Source organism: Nannospalax galili, unplaced genomic scaffold (assembly GCF_000622305.1).
Source record: "Nannospalax galili isolate Female #2095 unplaced genomic scaffold, S.galili_v1.0 scaffold198, whole genome shotgun sequence".
Taxonomy (NCBI): domain Eukaryota; kingdom Metazoa; phylum Chordata; class Mammalia; order Rodentia; family Spalacidae; genus Nannospalax; species Nannospalax galili.
Genome location: NW_008341748.1, coordinates 3,211,604 through 3,231,250, shown reverse-complemented (window position 1 = coordinate 3,231,250; position 19,647 = coordinate 3,211,604).

Sequence of the window (19,647 nt, the reverse complement as noted above, 5' to 3'; positions counted from 1 at the left end):
CAATAGCTCATCACTTTGTTGCAATCACAAGTGTCTGGCACATTTTAACAGGGAAATTCTGTTTTTTTTTTCTCTTAGGGAACTCATTCTACAAACATTTATCAAACATGTACTGTATTACATGTTCTATACTAGGTGATGGGTTATGAACTCAGACTTACTAAATTCAATAGTTTCTGGAATGAGTAATAGGATCCTCTCAAACTTGTGGATTCTTCCTATGCTCGAAAGTCTTCCCCAGCTTCTTCACTTGCTGAATTTCTAATCCTTTCACTTTTTACTTTGTCATTATATTCTCCCTAACACAGCACTTATGTCTTCATTATAGGTTAAATGTCCTTTTTTTGCGTTCTCATGTCATCCGTTCCCAACACTCTTCTGTTGTTCGGAAATAACAATTGACTTACCTGTGTTGTCTTTAATAGATCCAGAATTACTTGGGTAAATAGGCTATATTTGTTTATCATTATGCCCTTCATGTTCTGCCTACAGTTTGTTATACAATAGATAGGATTTTACCCAAGAAGCAGTACTGAGATACACAGATATAGGTATAGCTATAGACTTACAGATACATCTGTGTCTCCCCAAACTACAGTATTATATACATTAGGGATATTATATCTATCTATCTATCTATCTATCTATCTATCTATCTATCTATATCTATCTATCTACCTACCTACCTATCATCACCTATCTATCTTTCTATCTAGCTATCATCTTTCTATCATCTATCTATCTAACATCTACCTATCTATTCATACATTACATACATATGTCTACATGAAATTGGCTAATATGAGTATCAGGGTTGGCTAAATATGTCCAAAATTTGTAGAACAGGCAGTCAGAAAGGGAAGACTACCATCATAAGCAGGCTAGAACTACAAACACTGGTTGAAACTTGGTGCCCATGGACAACAGTAAGGACAAAAGATCACAGGCAACTGAAATCATATGATTTGGTGTTTCTTCCTAAAGAAAGGCCCAAAACTCCATTAAAGAGCTTACCATACTAGGCAATTCATACCAAGGATAATGTCTCCTGGATTAATTTATGCAAACTGATTAGGGAGTTTAAGTACATCTGAAAAATTCCTTTTTACCCTGGCTAATCCTGGGTGTCAACTTGACTGAATCTGGAATTAACTGAAATGAGAGAGATCTTCTTGATTGGATCATCTGTAGCTGGAAGACACACCCTAAATGTGGGTGTTACCTTCTGATGGCAGCCCATATAAAAGGCCATGGCAGAGGAGAACACTTGCTATTTGCCGCTTGCCTTCTCTCTTGCTGGTGAGTTCGTCTTGCTGCTGTAGACTGAAGACTAGCCGATCTTTTGGAATTCATGAGACCTTCAGCGCCAGATTGGGACTACTGGGACATCCAGCCTTGAGGACTGAGCAACTATGGATTCTTAGCCTCTCCAGTGTTGTGTAGCCATTGTTGGACTACTCAGACTCTATCCTGTGAGCTAATCTGATAAATCCCTATACATATATATTCATTCTACAGGTTCTGTTTCTTTAGAGAACCCTGACAAATACAGATTGTGGTACCAGGTACCAGGTACCAGGAGTGGTTCTACAGAAACAAAATTGAAAGGATGAATTTCTTTAATAGGCTTGTTGGTATCTGGAGCAGGCTCTCCAACTCAGAGTCTTCAGGTAGCATGGAGAGCATTGAAAATCCATAGTGTAGACTATTTGAAGCAGTTATGAAGATAAATGCATTTGAGTCTTCTTTTGTGAGGAGCAAGAAATTTAATGACTCTATACATAAAACATTTGACAATTTGTGGAAAAATAAGAAAAATCGTGATGCTGGCTGGTTACTTCTAACATCTCTGGATAAAGTGGTGGAGATAAACAATGAGCTTAATGATAAAATAAGCCAGCTTGAGATTCGAATCAACAGTTTTAAAGTTTCCATGTGTGCTCTGGAAGAAAATCTCTCCAGTAGCCAGAGAGCTAAAGCTGCAAAAAATCAAGCTGGAGCCCTTATTATACATCTGGCTGACCTACAACACAAATTTAATTCCCAGCCTTGAAGGGTGTCATCAGTAAAGGTGAGGGCATTGGTAGGGAAAGACTGGAATCCTGACATGTGGGATGGAGATGTGTGGGAGAACCCTGAGGAGGCTGAGGATTTTGAATCCTCAGACTCTGAAGAATTTACTTTGCCTGATGAATTAATTTCCCCACCCTCAGCAAAGAATGTATTCCCACACTCTGCAGACCCACCCTCCCACCCCTGCCTAAGGAAAATAATCCCATTCAGCCAGACAAAGCTGAGGTCCCTCAGGGCCCAGTTATTGTTGCCTGTAGACCTATCACCAGACTCAAAACTAAGCAGGCCCCTAGAGGAGAGATAAAAAGTGTGGTCCATGAGTAGGTGCTATACCACTAAAGAACTTAGTGAATTTGCTAATTCATTCAAGCAGAAGTCTAATGAATATGTCTGGGAACGGATTTTAAGGGTATGGGATAACGGAGGAAGGAACATAAAATTGGATCAGGCTGAGTTTATTGACATGGGCCCCCGACTGGAGAGTCTAGGTTTAGTATGGAAGCTCATGCAGTTTAAAAAAGGTGTTAAAAGTTTGTTTGTTTGGTTGATGGAAGTATTTATCAAAAGATGGCCTACTGACAGAGAGCTGGAGATACCTGACATCCTTTGGCTTAGTGTTGATGAAGGCATTGTAAGGCTCAGGCAAATTGGCATGCTGGAGTGGATTCTCAGTGCAACAGCAAATCCTCCACAATGGGAGGGCCCAGAGGACATGCTTATTTTATAAGATAGAAATTACTGAGATAGACACCAGACCATTTGAAGAGCTTTGTTTTGACTATTTTCCTTATGCCAGATCTTACAGGTGGAGATGCTGCTGCTCAATTGCATAAATTACATGTAAATATAATAGGTGTAACAAAACCTCGGAGTAGGGTTGTGGTGGCAGTATTGAATTGCCAGACAAGGTGAGTGTACCTATTGTAATGGGTGGCAAAGGCAAAACAATACCTATGATGGCAGACCCAAATGGAGTTTTGGAACTGGCTAATCAATCATGGTGTTCCCAGAGACCAAATACATAAGAAGCCTAATAAGTTTCTATTTGATCTGTATAAGCAGAAAAGCTCTAGGACAAATGACAGGGAAGGCCAGGTGCCCATGAGGAAGGACCTTGTCACAGTACCAAAGGGTTATGCTGTTCGCCTTTCCCCTACCCTTCCCCAGAGGGACCTGTGGCATTTTACTAGAGTTACTGTACATTGGGGTAGAGGAAATAATCGGACTTTCTGTGGCCTATTGGATACTGGTTCTGAGTTGACACTGATTTTGGGAGACCCTAAAAGCATTGTGGCCCTCCAGTTAAAATAGGGGCTTTTGGAGGTCAGGTGATAAATGGAGTTTTGGCTCAAGTCTGACTGACAGTGGGTTCAATAGGTCCCTATATTCATCCAGTGGTTATTTCCCCAGTACCAGAATGTATAATTGGGATAGATATACTTAGGAGTTGGCAGAATCCCCACATTGGTTCCCTCTCTGTAGAGTGAAGGCTATTATGGTTGGAAAGGCCAAATGGAAACCACTGGATGTGGAGGTGTGGCAACAAGGTGGCGCCGAGCAGCTGAGGTAAAGGCAGAGCCAGCTGGCCAGCTTGGCACGCCACAAAAAAGAGGAAGTAATACTGATTGGGGCCTAGCCAGTAAAGGATGTGTGCTCACCTCGTGAACAATATGTTATTCTATGAGAAGAGCCTGCGTGGCATATGTGACCTCTAAGCTGATTGGATGATGGCTTTCCCACCTATGCTAATGCTTGCGACTTTTGCCCTTAAATATTGATCAGCCTTGCCAATAAACGAGTTTTCCTACTTGAAGCGACTCCTTGCCATGTCTGATTGTTTTCGGGGAGAAGGGCTGGTGAAACGGGTGGGCAGCTCACTTCCCCCTCCTCGACCCCCATCACTGTGGCTTCTCATTCCTCTACCCGAGATAAAGGGGTTCAGAGACCGTGGGATCTGGTGCCCCGTGTGAGGAACTAGTGCAAAGTTTCGGTTGAGGCAAATCGGGCTCTCGGGGTAAGTGAGAAATGAGGAAGAAATGAGCCTGTCATGAAAGCCCTACGATATTTGCTCAAAAGCCACGGGCTGGAGCTTTTGGAATCCACGGCACACCACGTTTGGGATATGGTACTTCTCTTGGCCCCATGGGCCCCCACAGGCAACCTATTCTCCTGGGACATGTGGGAAAGGGTTGAAAATCTGGCAAGAGAATGGGAGAGACATGTTGGGGTGGAACCCCCACTAGGGTTCTATCCCATGATGGCCACCCTTAAGGATATCTTCCACCCAGAGACGCCTCCCTCCCCTCAACTTGCAAAAGGAAAGGGGGGGAGGCAAAGGTGGGGGGGAAAATGAGGAAATGAGGATGATTGGGCCATGTTTGACAAGGAAAGACAGGAGTGCCGGGCCCAAGGGGACCCAATGGTCAGCTCTAAAAAGACCAAGCTATTGCCACCTACTCCTGTACCAGCTCATTCTGGGACTACCCCTGGCCCACAAAAGAAAATGACCATGGCGGCCTTAAAGGGACCTGAAAAACAAAAAAACATGGACAGACTGGGTGGGTCAGCCGAGGTGGACCTGGTCACCGTGGTGCAGCTAGCCTATCAGGCCCTTAATTTCACCCAACCCGACCTCACCTCTTCCTGTTGGTTATGTCTTGATGCTGCCACCCAACCCCTAGAAGCAGTCGGTGACATGGGAAATTTTACAAATACCACAGATGACCAGTGATGTCGGTGGGGAGGTGCAAACACCAAGACATCTGGCATCTCCATTCCCTTAAAATACTCTAATGCTACTTGTATCACCTTTGGAAATCCAACCCACCCATGAAAAAAATGTATAAACTTCACGGGTTTCAGAGGGGAGTGGGTCATCCCTAACACTCCTACTCACTATTGGATATGCCAGGAGACAGGACTGACACCCTGCATTTCCATCCCCCTTCTCTGGAACCAAGGGGAGGATGTCTGTAGCTTGGTGATACCATTCCCCCATGTGGTATATCACTCCCTGGATGACATAGAGGCCCGAAAATTCCACCGAAAAAAAAGGGAGCTTGCCATGACACTGACAGTTTCCATGCACCTGGGGCTAGGGATGGGGGCTGCCACTCTCGGGGCCACTTCCCTAGCCCTTTCTCAGCAGGGCCTTCAGAGAATTTGGGCAGATATGAATGCAGGGCTAGATAAAATAGCAACAAGTTTCCTTCAACAATCCTTCTCCTCCCTGGCACAAATGACCATGCAAAACAAAAGAGGGCTCGATCTCCTTTTTATGCAGCAAGGAAGAGTATGCATGGCGCTGGGGGAAGAATGCTGCTTCTATGTAGACCACTCTGGGGCAGTAACAAAAACCTTGATGAGGTCCAGAGAGAAATCGAAGGTAGATGAGCCAGGAGAGATAAAACCTTATTCGAACAATGGTTCGACAGCTCCCCTTGGCTGACCACCTTGCTGTCAGCTCTGTCACCTTTAGTGATAATCATACTTACTGGTTCCTTTGGACTCTGCATCTACGGAAGGCTTGTAAGAATTATATGAGGTCAGGCAGAACAGATACAGGCTATGACACTCTGGCTCCATTATGACCTCATACCCACCTCCCCCCCACATGAGACAAGCACCTGAACCAAGGTTTATTAATGGCTCACCTAATTCAAGATTTGGCCATCTACTGGGGCATCCGGGATTAATGGCTCACCTAACCCAAGGTTTGGCCAGCCCCGTAATAATTGGATCCCCGGTCAAACAAAACAAAAAGGGGGAGATGTGGAGGTGCAGCAACAAGATGGTGCCGAGCAGCTGAGGTGAAGGCGGAGCCAGCTGGCCAGCTTGGTGCACCACAAAAAAGAGGAAGTAATACTGATTGGAGCCTAGCCAGTAAAGGACGTGTGCTCACCTCGTGAACAATATGTTATACTATGAGAAGAGTCTGCATGGCATACGTGACCTCTAAGCTGATTGGATGATGGTTTTCCCACCTATGCTAATGCTTGCGACTTTTGCCCTTAGATATTGATCAGCCTTGCCAATAAATGAGTTTCCCTGCTTGAAGCGACTCCCTGCCGCCTCTGATTGTCCTCGGGGAGAAGGGCTGGCAAAACTGGCAGGCAGCGCACTTCCCCCTCCTCGACCCCCATCACTGCGGCCTCTCATTCCTCTACCAGAGATGAAGAAGTTCGGAGACTGTGGCAACTGGAATTGCCTCTGTCAGGGAAAATAGTGAACCAAAAACAGTATCACATCCCTGGAGGGATTGCAGAAATTAGTGCTACCATCAAGAGTTTGAAAGATACAGGGGTGGTGATTCCTACCACATCTCCCTTTAATTCTCCTATTTGGCCTGTGCAGAAGACAGATGAGTCATGGAGAATGCTGGTTGACTCTCGAAAACTCAATTAAGTAGTGAATCCAATTGGAGCTGCTGTACCAGATGTGGTTTCCTTACTCAAGCAGATTAATATGTCTCCTGGTACCTGGTATGCAGCTACTGATTTGGCAAATGCTTTCCTCTCGATACCAGGTCATAAGGGCCACCAGAAGCAATTTGCTTTCAGCTGGCAAGGCCAACAGTACACGTTTACTGTCCTGCCTCAAGGGTATATTAACTCGCCAGCCTTGCACCATAACTTGGTTTGAAGGGACCTGACTCTTCCACAGAATATCACACTGGTCCACTATATTGATGATGTTATGCTGATTGGATCCTGTGAGCAGGAGGTAGCAGACAGTCTGGACTTGTTGGCTAAGCATATGCACATGAGAGGATGGGAAATAAACCCAACCAAAATTTAAGGGCCTTCTACCTCAGTGAAATTTCTAGGAGTTCAATGCCTCTTTCTTTCTTTCTTTCTTTCTTTCTTTCATTGAAGGGATCTTGATCACCTGACTGTTCCACAAAATATCACACTGGTCCACTATATTAATGACATTATTCTGATTGGATCCAGTGAGCAGGAGGTTACAGACAGTCTGGACTTTTTGGTAAAGCATATGCATATGAGAGGATGGGAAATAAATCCAACCAAAATTTAAAGGCCTTCTACCTCAGTGAAATTTCTAGGAGTTCAGTGATATGAAGCATACAGAGACATTCCTTCCAAGGTGAAGAACAAGTTGTTGCACTAGGCCCCCTCCCTCCAAGAAAGAAGCACAATGCTTAGTGGGCCTGTTTGGATTCTGGAGGCAACACATTCCTCATCTAGGTGTGTTACTACGACTCATATATCAAGTGACTCAGAAGGAAGCTACCTTTGAGTGGGGCCTGGAACAGAAAATGGCCCTTCAACAGGTCCAGGCTGCTGTACAAGCTCCTCTGCCCCTTGGGCCATATGATCCAGGAGACCCAATGGTGCTTGAGGTATCAGTGGCAGATAGAGATGCTATTTGGAGTCTCTGGAAGGTCCCCATAGGGGAATCCCAGTGGAGGCCATTGAGATTTTGGAGTAAGGCTCTGCCTTCATCTGCAGACAACTATTCTCCTTTTGAGAGGCAGCTCTTAAGCTGCTATTGGGCCTTAGTGGAAACTGAACGTTTGACAATGGGCCACCAAGTCACCATGTGACCTGAGTTGCCCATGATGAGCTGGGTGTTATCTGACCCCTCCCCACAAGCCATAAAGTAGGGTGCACACAGCAACAATCCATTATGAAATGGAAGTGGTATATATGTGATCGGGTCTGAGCAGGCCCGGAGGGCACAAGCAAGTTACATGAAGAAGTTGCCGAAATGTCTACGGTTCCTAATCCTGTTATGACGCCTCCTGTCCCGATGCATGCACCTATGGTTTCATGGGGTATGCCCTGTGATTGAGGAAGAGAAGACTAGGGCTTGGTTTACAGATGGTTCTGCACGATATGCAGGCATCACTCAGAAGTGGACAGCTGCAGCATTACAGCCAATTTCTGGAACAACCCTGAAGCCCGGAGGGCACAAGCAGGTTACATGAAGAAGTTTTCCAAATGCCTATGATTCCTACTCCTGTCATAATGCCTCCTGTTCTCAAGTATGTACCTATAGCTTCATGAAGTGTGCCCTACAATCGATCAGTTGACCGAGGAAGAGAAGACTAGGGCTTGGTTTACAGATGGTTCTGCACACTATGCAGGCACCCCTTAGAAGTGGACAGCTGCAGCATCACAGGCACCACTCAGAAGTGGATAGCTGAAACATCTGGAACAACCCTGAAGGACATTAGTGAAGGAAAGTTTTCATGGTGGGAAGTACACATGATCATGCATTTTGCTTGGCAGAAGAAATGGCCAGAAGTGCGATGATATACTGATTCATGGGCTGTAGCCAATGGTTTGGCTGGATGGTCAGGGTCTTGGAAAGATCATGACTGGAAAATTGGTGAGAAAGACATTTGGGGAAGAAGTATGTGGATATATCTCTCTAATTTGGCAAAGGCTGTGAACATACTTGTGTCTCATGTAAATGCTCATCGAAAGGTGGCTTCAGCAGAAGATGAGTTCCATAATCAAGTAGATCGGATATCCCAATTTGTAGATAGTCAGCCTCTTTCTTTAGCTACCCATGTCATTGCTCAATGGGCCCATTAACTAAGTGCCATGGTGGCAGAGATGGAGGTTATGCATGGGCTCGCCAGCATGGACTCCAACTCACGAAAGCTGACCTGGCTACTGCTGCTCTTGAGTGCCAGATCGCCCAATAGCAGAGACCAACACTAAGCTCCCAACATGGCACTATTCTCTGTGGTGATCCGCTTGCAACCTGGTGGCAGGTTGACTACACTGGACCACTTCCATCTTGGAGGGGACAGTCCTTTGTTCTTACAGGAATAGACACTTATTCTGGATATGGATTTGCCTTTCCTACACATAATGCTTCTGCCAAAACTACCATCCAGGGACTTACAGAATGTCTTATCCACCATCATGGTATTCTGCACAGCATTGCTTCTGATCAGGGAACTCACTTCACAGCCAAAGAAGTGCAGCAATGGGCCCATGATCATGGAATTCACTGGTCTTACCATGTTCCACACCATCCTGAAGCAGCTCGCTTGATCAAGTGATGGAACGGCTTCTTAAGGATACAGTTACAGCGCCAATTAGGTGGCAATAGCCTGGAGGATTGGGGCAGGGTCCTCCAGAAGGCAGTATATGCTTTGAATCATCATCCAATATATAGTACTGCTTCTCCTATAGCCAGGATTCATGGGTCCAGGAATCAAGGGTTGGAAGTGGGAATGATTCCACTCTCTATCACCCCTAGTGACCCACTAGGAAAATTTTTGCTTCCTGTACCCGTGACTTTGTGCTCTGCTGGCTTAGAAGTTTTGGTTCCAGAGGAGGGAGTGCTTCTACCAGGAGACACAATAAACATTCCTTTGAACTGGAAGCTAAGACTTCCCTTTGGCCACTTTGGGCTTCTGATGCCCTTAAGTCAGCAGGCTAAGAAAGGAATAACAGTATTAGGAGGGGTGATTGACCCAGACTACCGGGGGAAATTGGACTGGTTCTCCACACGGAGGTAATGAAGATTATATCTGGAAGGCAGGAGATTCCTTAGGGTGACTTTTGGTGTTACCATGTCCTGTGATTAAAGTCAATGGGAAACTGCAACAACATAATCCAGACAGGACAACAAATGGCCCAGACCCTTCAGGGATGAAAGTATGTGTCACTCCTGCATGGAAAGAGCCAAGACCTGCAGAGGTGCCTGCTGATGGTGGAGGAAATACAGAATGGGTAGTAGAGTAAGGTAGTTACAATTACCAACTTAGGCCAAGTGAACAGTTGCAGATATATGAATTGTAATTGACATGAGTGTTTTTGTCCTATTTGGTTTAAAATAGGCTTGTGCATATATACACATATGTTAAGCAGATACGTGTGTTGTTCTCTTTTGAATGTGTAATTGAGAAATGTGTTAAGTGGCTAAGTGTTGTGAACCTATATTATCATATTATGTTATGAGATACTAAAGGACTAAGCATTCCTTGTAGACCTTATCACCTACTCTAAGATATACAATGCATTGGTCATTGTATAATGGGATAGTCATATCATGTTAGGTGAAATGATGACCTCAACATTGTTTTCATTTGAAAATTTGTGTGTCAAGTTGGAAGACACACCCTAAATGTGGGTGCTACCTCCTGATTAAAAGTCCATGGCAGAGGCGAGCACTTGCTTTTTTCCACTTGCCTTCTCTCTCGCTGGTGAGTTCATTTTGCTGCTGTAGACTGAAGACTAGCTGATCTTTTGGAATTCATCAGACCTTCAGCGCCAGATAGGGACTACTGAGACATCCAGCCTCTTGGACTGAGCGACTACCGATTCTCAGCCTCTCCAGTGTGGTGCAGCCATTGTTGGACTACTCGGACTCTATCCTGTGAGGTAAGCTGATAAATCCATATATATATATATATATGAATATATATATATTCATTCTACTGGTTCTGTTTCTTTAGAGAACTGTGACTAACACAGTTGAGTAAAGCGGGACTTCACCTGCACTTAATGCATCTGCTACATCAAGAAGCCATCATGGTACACAATAAATGACACTGAATGGAAAGCTAAACTGGAGAACCATGAGAAAAGGACAGGTTATTGCAAACTATGACTGCAGTGAGTATGTATATTTCTGCATTTATGCAGGACAGTGAAACAGCAAGACTGTGGAATCACAGAAGCCAGCAGAAGATAACCATACAATGTAAAGTCATTTCATTTATGGGCTGGAAAGATGGCTCAGCAGTTAGGAGCACTGAGTGCTCCTCCAGAGGACCTAATTCCCAGTACCCACATGGCTGCTAACAACCGTCCATAAATATAGTTCCAGGGGCTCTGACACCCTCTTCTCACCTCTGTTGGCGTTGCATGACACAAGTGCACTTACCTACATGCAGACAATATTCTCATACACATAAAATAAAACTAATAATTAAAGCATTTTAACAATGTAGAGTCATTTCTAACAAATACTACACCATCTATAGCCCTTTACTGAGAATTAACTTAAAACCAAATTCTTTTTAAAATTAATTTTTAACTGAGTATTTGGAAATTTCATGCAATATATTTTGATTATATTTAGCTCCTCTTTTGTGTCTGTACCCCCTTTCTAACCCCCCACCAAGTTTATGTATATATATGTGTATATATATATCCATACATAAATATACATAGACATACACTCACACACACACATATATATACATATATATACATATATATGTAAATATATGTTCAAATTCATAATCTAATCTCCTTGGCTTCCAGGGTCCAGTGCCGTTTCATCAGCTGTTCTGTGGGAGAACATTTGCCACAATAAGATCAGATGTTAGAGAATTATCCTCACTTCTTCCCAATTAGATTAGAGTGCTGTCCTCAAGGGAAGCTTGGCCAGGCCACTAGGTCTGTATCTATGCCAGCATGCTCTATCTCTTGTTCCTTTGTGTCCTCAGCTTCTTATCCATATTGGAATGTGAGTTCTAGGAAGGTGGGCACAGTGCCTTCTGCTTCTCCCTGTCTTCTTCAGACAGCTTGCACAGAGCAGCTGCTCAGCAACTCCAGGAAGTTTTGAATTAAAACAAAGAATTTAAAATAAACCATCCTCATTCCTTCAGCTGCTGTATTCTGCATCACATGTTCAAATGAAAGTCAATTTGTCTTCTAATTAGCTTTTAATGAATTGCGTGTGACCTTTGAGCTCTATTTCTAACCTTGAGAGCAGGAAGTGAATGTGTAAACTCCAAAACTTGATTTAATAATAAAAATCACTTTCATTTGTCTAGTATGGTGCAGCCTTCAAATTACATCACCTTGCCTTCTCTTGTACAAGCTTGTGAGGTATGTAGACATCTACCATATCACAGAAAAGGAGACAGAATTAGAGAGGTCAAGAGTCCTGCCGTTAGATTACTAAGCTCACAGGAGGCAAACCAGAGATTCCAGAGGAGTGTCATGACTCCTGGGGTCCAATGTACTTTCACCAAAGAGAACTGGTGTACTCATCAGGCAGAGTAATATTGATCATCAAAAGTAATGGACATTTTAGTTGGGAGACTTTGTGTAGAATGAACAGGAGCCCTTTACTCTGTTCTTTCCATCTGCTGTCAGCAGGATCTCTTTGGGACATTTCTAAGTGCTCACTGAGACCTTGTAAGACATTCCCCAATATTTTCTAAAATCAATCTGGGTGTGTTTTCTGACAGCAGTGGCTCTAATTTGCCTGTGGCAACTTTCCTTTCAGTTCTTGGCTCCTGCCATCAATTATTGGACATGTTTTCTTACAAAATAGCACGACTGTGATATAGAAAAGCAGAGTAGTGAGAGAGAAAAACAATGGTTTTGCTCACAAAATCATTAGCAGCAATTCAATAGCTGCTAGCCTTATTTCTTTTCTTTTTAGCACTGGGTGGCTGCTAACCTCTGTTGACTCTGCCCTGGAATTGGGGGTAAACAAAGAGGAAAGTGCCATCATTATCTTGGTCACAGAGACAACACAGATGGATTGGCAATCAAGGGATAGGTCTATCTCTTTGTTATATGGAATCTTATTAGACAGGTGATCCATAGTCACCTCTGCTTCCATTTTATGAAAAGGCAGGGTCAAGAGTGTAATATTTGTACTGTGATAGTGATAGACACATAAATGACATTATATTTGACTGTTGGTAGGCGATAAGGTACCCCATAACTTCGCTTAGTGCAATGTTCTCTTCTTTCTCACAAATATGTGTTGACTGGACAATTCTTTTGTAGACTTTCTTTGGGTCCCCTCATGTGGTTACATTTAACTGGTGTATCTTTGTAGGGCTGGACTTACCGGGATTAAGTGATTGTCTCTGTGTGTCTCAAGGCTTTTTTTATACTTGTTCTTTTGTTATTAGATACTTTAGACCAAGATTCCTTAGACAATGGTAAGAGTGTTTATGAGGGAAAACAGAAATTTTCAAGGCTTCTTGCAGCCCAAGCCTAGAAGTTAGTATTTCTTTAACAGCATACTTACTGGCCAAAAGAAGTAATAGAGCTATTTATCTCAGTCTCTTAGAAAGGAAACAGACTTGACTTCACGGGGGAAGTGACATTGCATCCAGGAAGGAGAACGTTTATTGGCAAACACTTTCGCAGACAATCTTTTTCATAAAGCCATACTCTTAGCCATAAATCAGATTACATATATGAAAGGGAGGATTGACCAGGATTCTGGAGAGTAATAGAAATATGGCCTCTTAATTTGACTCCTGTTTTACAACATTATTACCTGCATCTTACATCATACCATTATTCAATCATAATAATTTTGACCATGGAGGATGGTACTCTTGTGGTCATTTAATAGAGTGCAGTCTGCTTGCCACCTTGCCTATACTCCATGTACTCACTAGACTAATGTTCAGAGAGCCCAATCCAGCTGTAAGTCTGTAGAGCATTTTACATATTTCTTCATTGATTCTTTTAAAAATATTTTAATCACATATACTAATTATACATAATTGTTTATTTATGGCATTTTCATATATTTGTGTAATGTATTTTGATCATATTTGCTCACTCTATTGCCCTCTCTTTGCCCATATTCCTGTAAGCGATCCTAATTAAACTCATTGTATCACAAAAAATACATTGACTCTTTTAAAATGAAAAAAGGTGAATTTTATAAGAACACTGGTCAAGAGCGAGCCAATGTTTCCTCGTCCTTGAGCCTGTAGTCCTGACAACCATGAACTACAGTCGTCCTAGCCAGACTTATAGCCAGATCCACTTCCACAGTGGTGGACAGACAAGGTTACTACATGCCCTTTAGTGCAATTTACTCATTTCAAGAAGAGTGTGGTGCGTGGCACATATGTATGGATGTCTGCAAAAGTGTGTGTCCATGTATTGGATGTGGCGTTGGATGGAAAATCAGGTGGGTAAGCTTCCATACATAATTCATGGGTGCTCCATAGCCAGAATGGAGGTGCCTTGTGTACTTGGCACTTGGTGACCCCTAGACAAGGATGAAGACGAGAAGCAGCTGACGGTCCTCAAAACCAAGTTTTCCCTGTCAGGACGCAGGGACTTGAATCAGTGTTCTGCAGCAATAAAAACTGTCATTTTCCCTCTGCACAATGTTAATTCTTATACAAGACCAGAATTTTCAGACACTACCAGAATGCCAAAAGTGGAACGAGCAGGTCACATGACAACTTTCACCCTAGAGAAGGTAGCATTCACAGGTCTCTGTAGAACAACTTTGGATGACTGGTGGAAAGCAAATAGGAAAACAGGCCAGCAAAAGATTTGCATCTGTTCCATTTGTCACACAAATCACAGACCCTTTCCATCTAAAGTGAGGTTAGAACCATACTTACTGAATGAATGTCAAGGAATGAATGGAATGATTTAAGCATATAGGCCTCCGGTTTATGTTTGGTGTTCTTCTGAAGATTTTTAGTCACTGGGAATGATGAGTATACCAAAGCCAGGGGAAGGAAGAGAAAGCCTCAGGATGTCTAGGGAGCATGGAAATGTGGCCACCAGAGGCTATGTAGCTTGAAAGAGTCCACTCCTTGGCAGTTTGCCAGCATCCATCTGAAGTTGCTAGTGCAGATGATGATGATGATGATGATGATGATGATGATGACGACAATGAGCTGTTATGAGCACCTACTGTGTACCAGGTTCCAGGGTGAGCACTTTAGGTGCATAATCTCCCTTAATTCACTCTGGGGATCATTGAAGGAGTGTCCTCAGCTTCACCTTACAGATAAAGAAACCCAGGTGGAGAAAGTCATTCACTTTCCTGGACACATAAAAGGTATGAGAGGGGAACTAGGAATCAAATCCTCAGTTTGAAGGGAACTGAACACACTGGTATATCTGGGCAACATTACACTAATACAATCTTCTTTACCATGTGGAGAAATAGAAGTATGATTCTCAGCTCTACTACATAGAAGCTGTGTGGTATTGGCAGGTGGCTTAGCTTCTCTGAGGCTCTAGTACTTTATTTATTATTAATTGGAGTTCAAATCTCCTGTCCTCCTCCTTCATGGGATTGGTGTAAGTCTACAATGACAAAAATTAAAAGCTTTTGGGACTGGTTAAGTCCTCTATGCATGACAAATAGGAGAGGTGGTTCCAGGCCTGGGACTCCATAAAATCTTCAGGAGGCAGGCTCAGGCAGGAGTCCAAGAGCCCGTATCCCCTCCAAAGCAGAGATGATGCAGATCAGAGCACGTGAGATAAAACAATGGCCTTAGAGACCGTGTGGTCTCAGCCCTCATTGAACAGAAGAGGCCACCATGGCCCAGAGAGAGGAAGAGACTTGCTTAAGCTCCCAGAATAGGCGATTGCTCATTTACCTTTCTCCAACATAAAACATTTCTTTTCAGTCTGCCTTGCACAGTTCCTGTCACACTGAACTGAATGTGTGCATGATAATCAGTTCATAAAATTATGACAATGGGAACTGAAAGATAGATGGTGATGGCATTTGTTAATACTGTAAACATCATTTGTTGGCAAAGGATAAGCTTTATTGATAACCTAATGTATGTATTAGCAAGAACAATACACCACAAAATGTTAACATCTGCCAATGCAGCACTAACAATTATAAGTAACTTTCTTTTAATGAAAACATTATGCAATAACAAAAGGTATGGCTACAGATTAGTATGATACAGAGCCAGGTTTATGTGTTTAGAGGCATAAGCAATAATTTTATACAGAAAGCAAGCAAAAGTTCTTTCAAGCTTCGTTTTGTCAAAAATGACTCTCTGACACCAAATACAGGAGAAAGTCAGGGAATTGAGATGGTTATTAAATCTGACCTTGATCAGATTTTTATTATGTCAGGAAAAATGGTTCTTAAGAGAGAGAGTTGTCATGGGATTAGAGTCCATCTACAGCGAGATGTTTCCATGGCAACAAATCAAACACCATTTCCTCTGACTCCAGTCTCCTGCTTCAGAAGTATGAACTTAGCATTGAATAATTAGAATGAGACACAGTAATGCTGGGTAAAGACAAAAAACAGGAGACTCAATCTGGAGGCAGGGAATTATTTTTAAATGGCAATTAACCCCATCAATGTGACTGCAGTTCAGGCTGACCATGGCAGGTCACACGTAGGTATTTGGTTTTACAAATTGAAAGCGTTTTTATCACACACTACCCTAATAAAAAGCCAAAGCCAAACCATAATCCTATCCAAATTAATGAAGACTGCAATTATGGATAAGGTCATAATAGAAATTCAAAGCTGTATCTGAGGCTGCAGAAGATGGGTATCATATGATACTGTACCTGATTTATCCTCATGTTTGCAGGATCTAAAAACATACTTGATACTGGTGCTTGGTTAGTGTCCCACAACCAATGAGCTATCTAAATTCATAGGCTCCAATGTCACACTCCTAAAATCTTGGTGGAGAGTTAAACTGGTGCATACAAAGCCACTTAGAACTTAGGAAGCTGCCGAAGCCTTTTAGCTTCCTGGTTGGTTTGCAATACTCGCATCTAATTGTATTAAGCGTGTATTGTTCTTCCTCAGGAAATGTCAGGAAATGTATCTGAGGAGCTCATCTAGGGAGGGGCATCTGATGTTCTCTGCTGGGTTGTGTTTTCCCCAGATGTTTCCTATTTCTTTCAGAAATGGTTCCTTCCCACAGGGAGAACAGTGAATCCAAGATCTACATTTGTGCCAGGAGAGCATGCTGCCTTGTCTATGTCACCCAAGTCATAACGACTGCACTCATCAACAAAGCAAATGTGTCTCAATGAAGTCTGTTTCTATAAAAGGTCTTTCTTCAGGCTCTGGATGCTCCCCAAACACACTGACTCATTCCTGAAACTCCTTTATCCCATTTGGGTCTTGCCCAGTTCACTGTCAGAGACTCATCCACTGCAGTGCACTTCTACCTCCCATAATGATGATTTTATTTGTGTGTAGGCTGAGAAAACATTTATGCTGATTTTGTACACATAGAAGAAATCCTGGGTAATTAAGCATTTGGAAAAAAAACAGCCTTGAGAGTAATGGTAAAAAGGCCTAAACTTAGCTTGTTTAATGCAGTTTCTTGTCTCTTCCTTGTTTTTATTTATTTCTAGGATTCTTTTGGCCCTAGCTCTTTGTGCAAACAAGATGTAAATCTGCCATTGGTTATGGATGGAAGGGTGGAAAAGTCCTGGAAATTTAAAAATAGGAAATGAGGGAGGCTCTATTAACCCCTTATTCCTTTATTTCTTCATTCATTAAATACATACAGCGTACTCACAGATATAAAACGCCCTGTAGTGTTATCCACAGAGGAAGATAAATTATGGAGTTAGGCTGCCCAAGCAGAGCACATCAACTTCCCATTTGGAGAGTAATGTAGATTCATTCTCACAAATGATTATTTCTATCCTGTATGTCTCATTGGATGGAAACGTTGAATTGGCTTATCAATGGGCCAAATATATTAGATGATATGTGAGAGATATTTCACAGGTTATGTAATGCGGAGGACATGTCCTTCATCTCCTACACAGAGGGAAATAATGCTAGCCTAGTGATTCTTTAGCATTGTCCATGCAGATATGCTATTATCTGATTACTGAATAGACAGTAGAAAAGAAAGGGTTAAGCCTTGGCTCTAACTCTCTGGACTGAGTTGTCTCACCTAGCACAGAAGATAAATTGCAGTATACCCAGTGTGGGACTTGCCATAGAGTTTCAAGCATGTTAATAAGAATACTCATGAATTAGTTACCAATTTTGTTTTCTTGTTAGACTAAGATATGAGGACTAACCAGTGGAATGGGTCTCTGATGATGGGTCTAGAAGGATAATTTAAATGCCAGGATAAAATGGGTAGCTTATAAAAATGCATTGTGTTAGTAGACCATTTGGAAAAGGAAGACAAACATTACTTTCATCTTCATTTTAAAGCTCATTTCATTGTCTGAAATGTCTTACACAGAAACTGCAGGATGCTTTAGAATATGGAACAGCTACTTCCTTAGGTTCCTGACCTCTAACATTTGAACAATCTCATGATTTCTTTTATTCTAGGACATTTTAAAAGCCATCTCTATGTTAATGGTGAAATAGGTACTTTAGGTCTATTCTAATGCCTTTAATAATAGTTGGCAGTTAGAAAGGTGACAAATGCAACTGTCCCCCGAATGAATTTTGTGTCACAGATCTTGCAGAGGAAACATTTACAAGGGTTATCTTTAAGCAAATGACTAAAACTGACAAGCATCTTGACCCGAGGTCAGTGGTCTGCTAACATAGAGGACATACTTTTGGAGAACACACTATGCCTTGGGAACATTAGCAGGAGACAAATTTCTGAGTACCCCCTCCCTTAAGTAGCAAGCAGCTGCTGGAGCTGTGCTGTACCCCAGGTTCTCTGTCTAAGGTTAGATACTGGCTGTTGTGGACTCTCCCTCACTCATCTTCTAAGATCCAAAGCTTGAATATTCTGCCATCTTATCAGCATCCAATCAAGGATGCAAAATTCCAACATGCCCCTCACCTATCTTTCTACAACTCCAGCAACAGGTATGATGGCAGTGCAATGCATGCATCACTACATGTGGAAGTTAAGTAACCTCTTTTATGATATCCATACAGTAGGTCTTTACTTGATGTCCATTTTTTTCTGACCAGCAAAGCAGAAACAGCAGTGAGATATGGGAAAATGTGTTTCTCACAGCAGGCCTCCAAAGAGCAGGAAACGATTACAGATGGAGAGAGACAAATGGTAAAGAGCTCATACTTCTGCACTGGAAATGTCCTGTTTTCTCCAATCAGGTGTCCCTTCTTAGGTGCAGGGAAATATCTTTTAGGAGGCTCCTGTTGACAATACCTAGGGATCATGCGGGGGTGGGGGAGAAGAGCAGACTGGCATGGTGGAAGTAAGTTTCAAAAAAAGAAAGAATATTAAAGTTAACCATCCTAACCATCTGTGAGTTTTATACGATGCTAGAAACTGAGTTTCAGGTTGTTTCTCACTAATTGCACATCCTTAGGTAAGTTTCTACTCTCTAGACTACTGGTTCTCCACATAGGATTGAGAAAGACAGAGATCTTTTATTTTAGTCAGTTGCTGTTATTCTGCAAAGAACAGTGAAGCTATAGGGGGTGAGAGCTGAGTTCTTCTGGTGCATTGAAAGGTGACTGGCAGGAGGGTCCTGGAATGCAATGTCTTGGAGGACATTTCTGACTGCATGCTGCTGGCAATGTAGTTCTGCCTGTTGAGGACAAGGGCATGTGGGGAGAAGGTGAGGAGGGTAGATGGAGCATATGCATCACTAACTGCCATATAACCGTAGTCACTTGTGTTCTCCTGTCAGGAAAACATAGTTCTTTCAGTCTCTTCTCCAATAACAGAAAGAAGACAGGGGCAGGAAAACAAGCAGATGCAGGCAGCAGACAGCAAAGGGGGCTGACCTACCTTCTCTACCTGTTTTCCAGAAGCCCTAACTTTCTTCACCAGAAAGCCTCTTGGATCCTTGTGACCTCTCTGTTCATTGTTAACCTCTAGCTTATGAATAAGTTCATATGCTGAATTCTTAGCCCCCATTTGTTGCGAATTTGACGTATGAGGAACTGAGC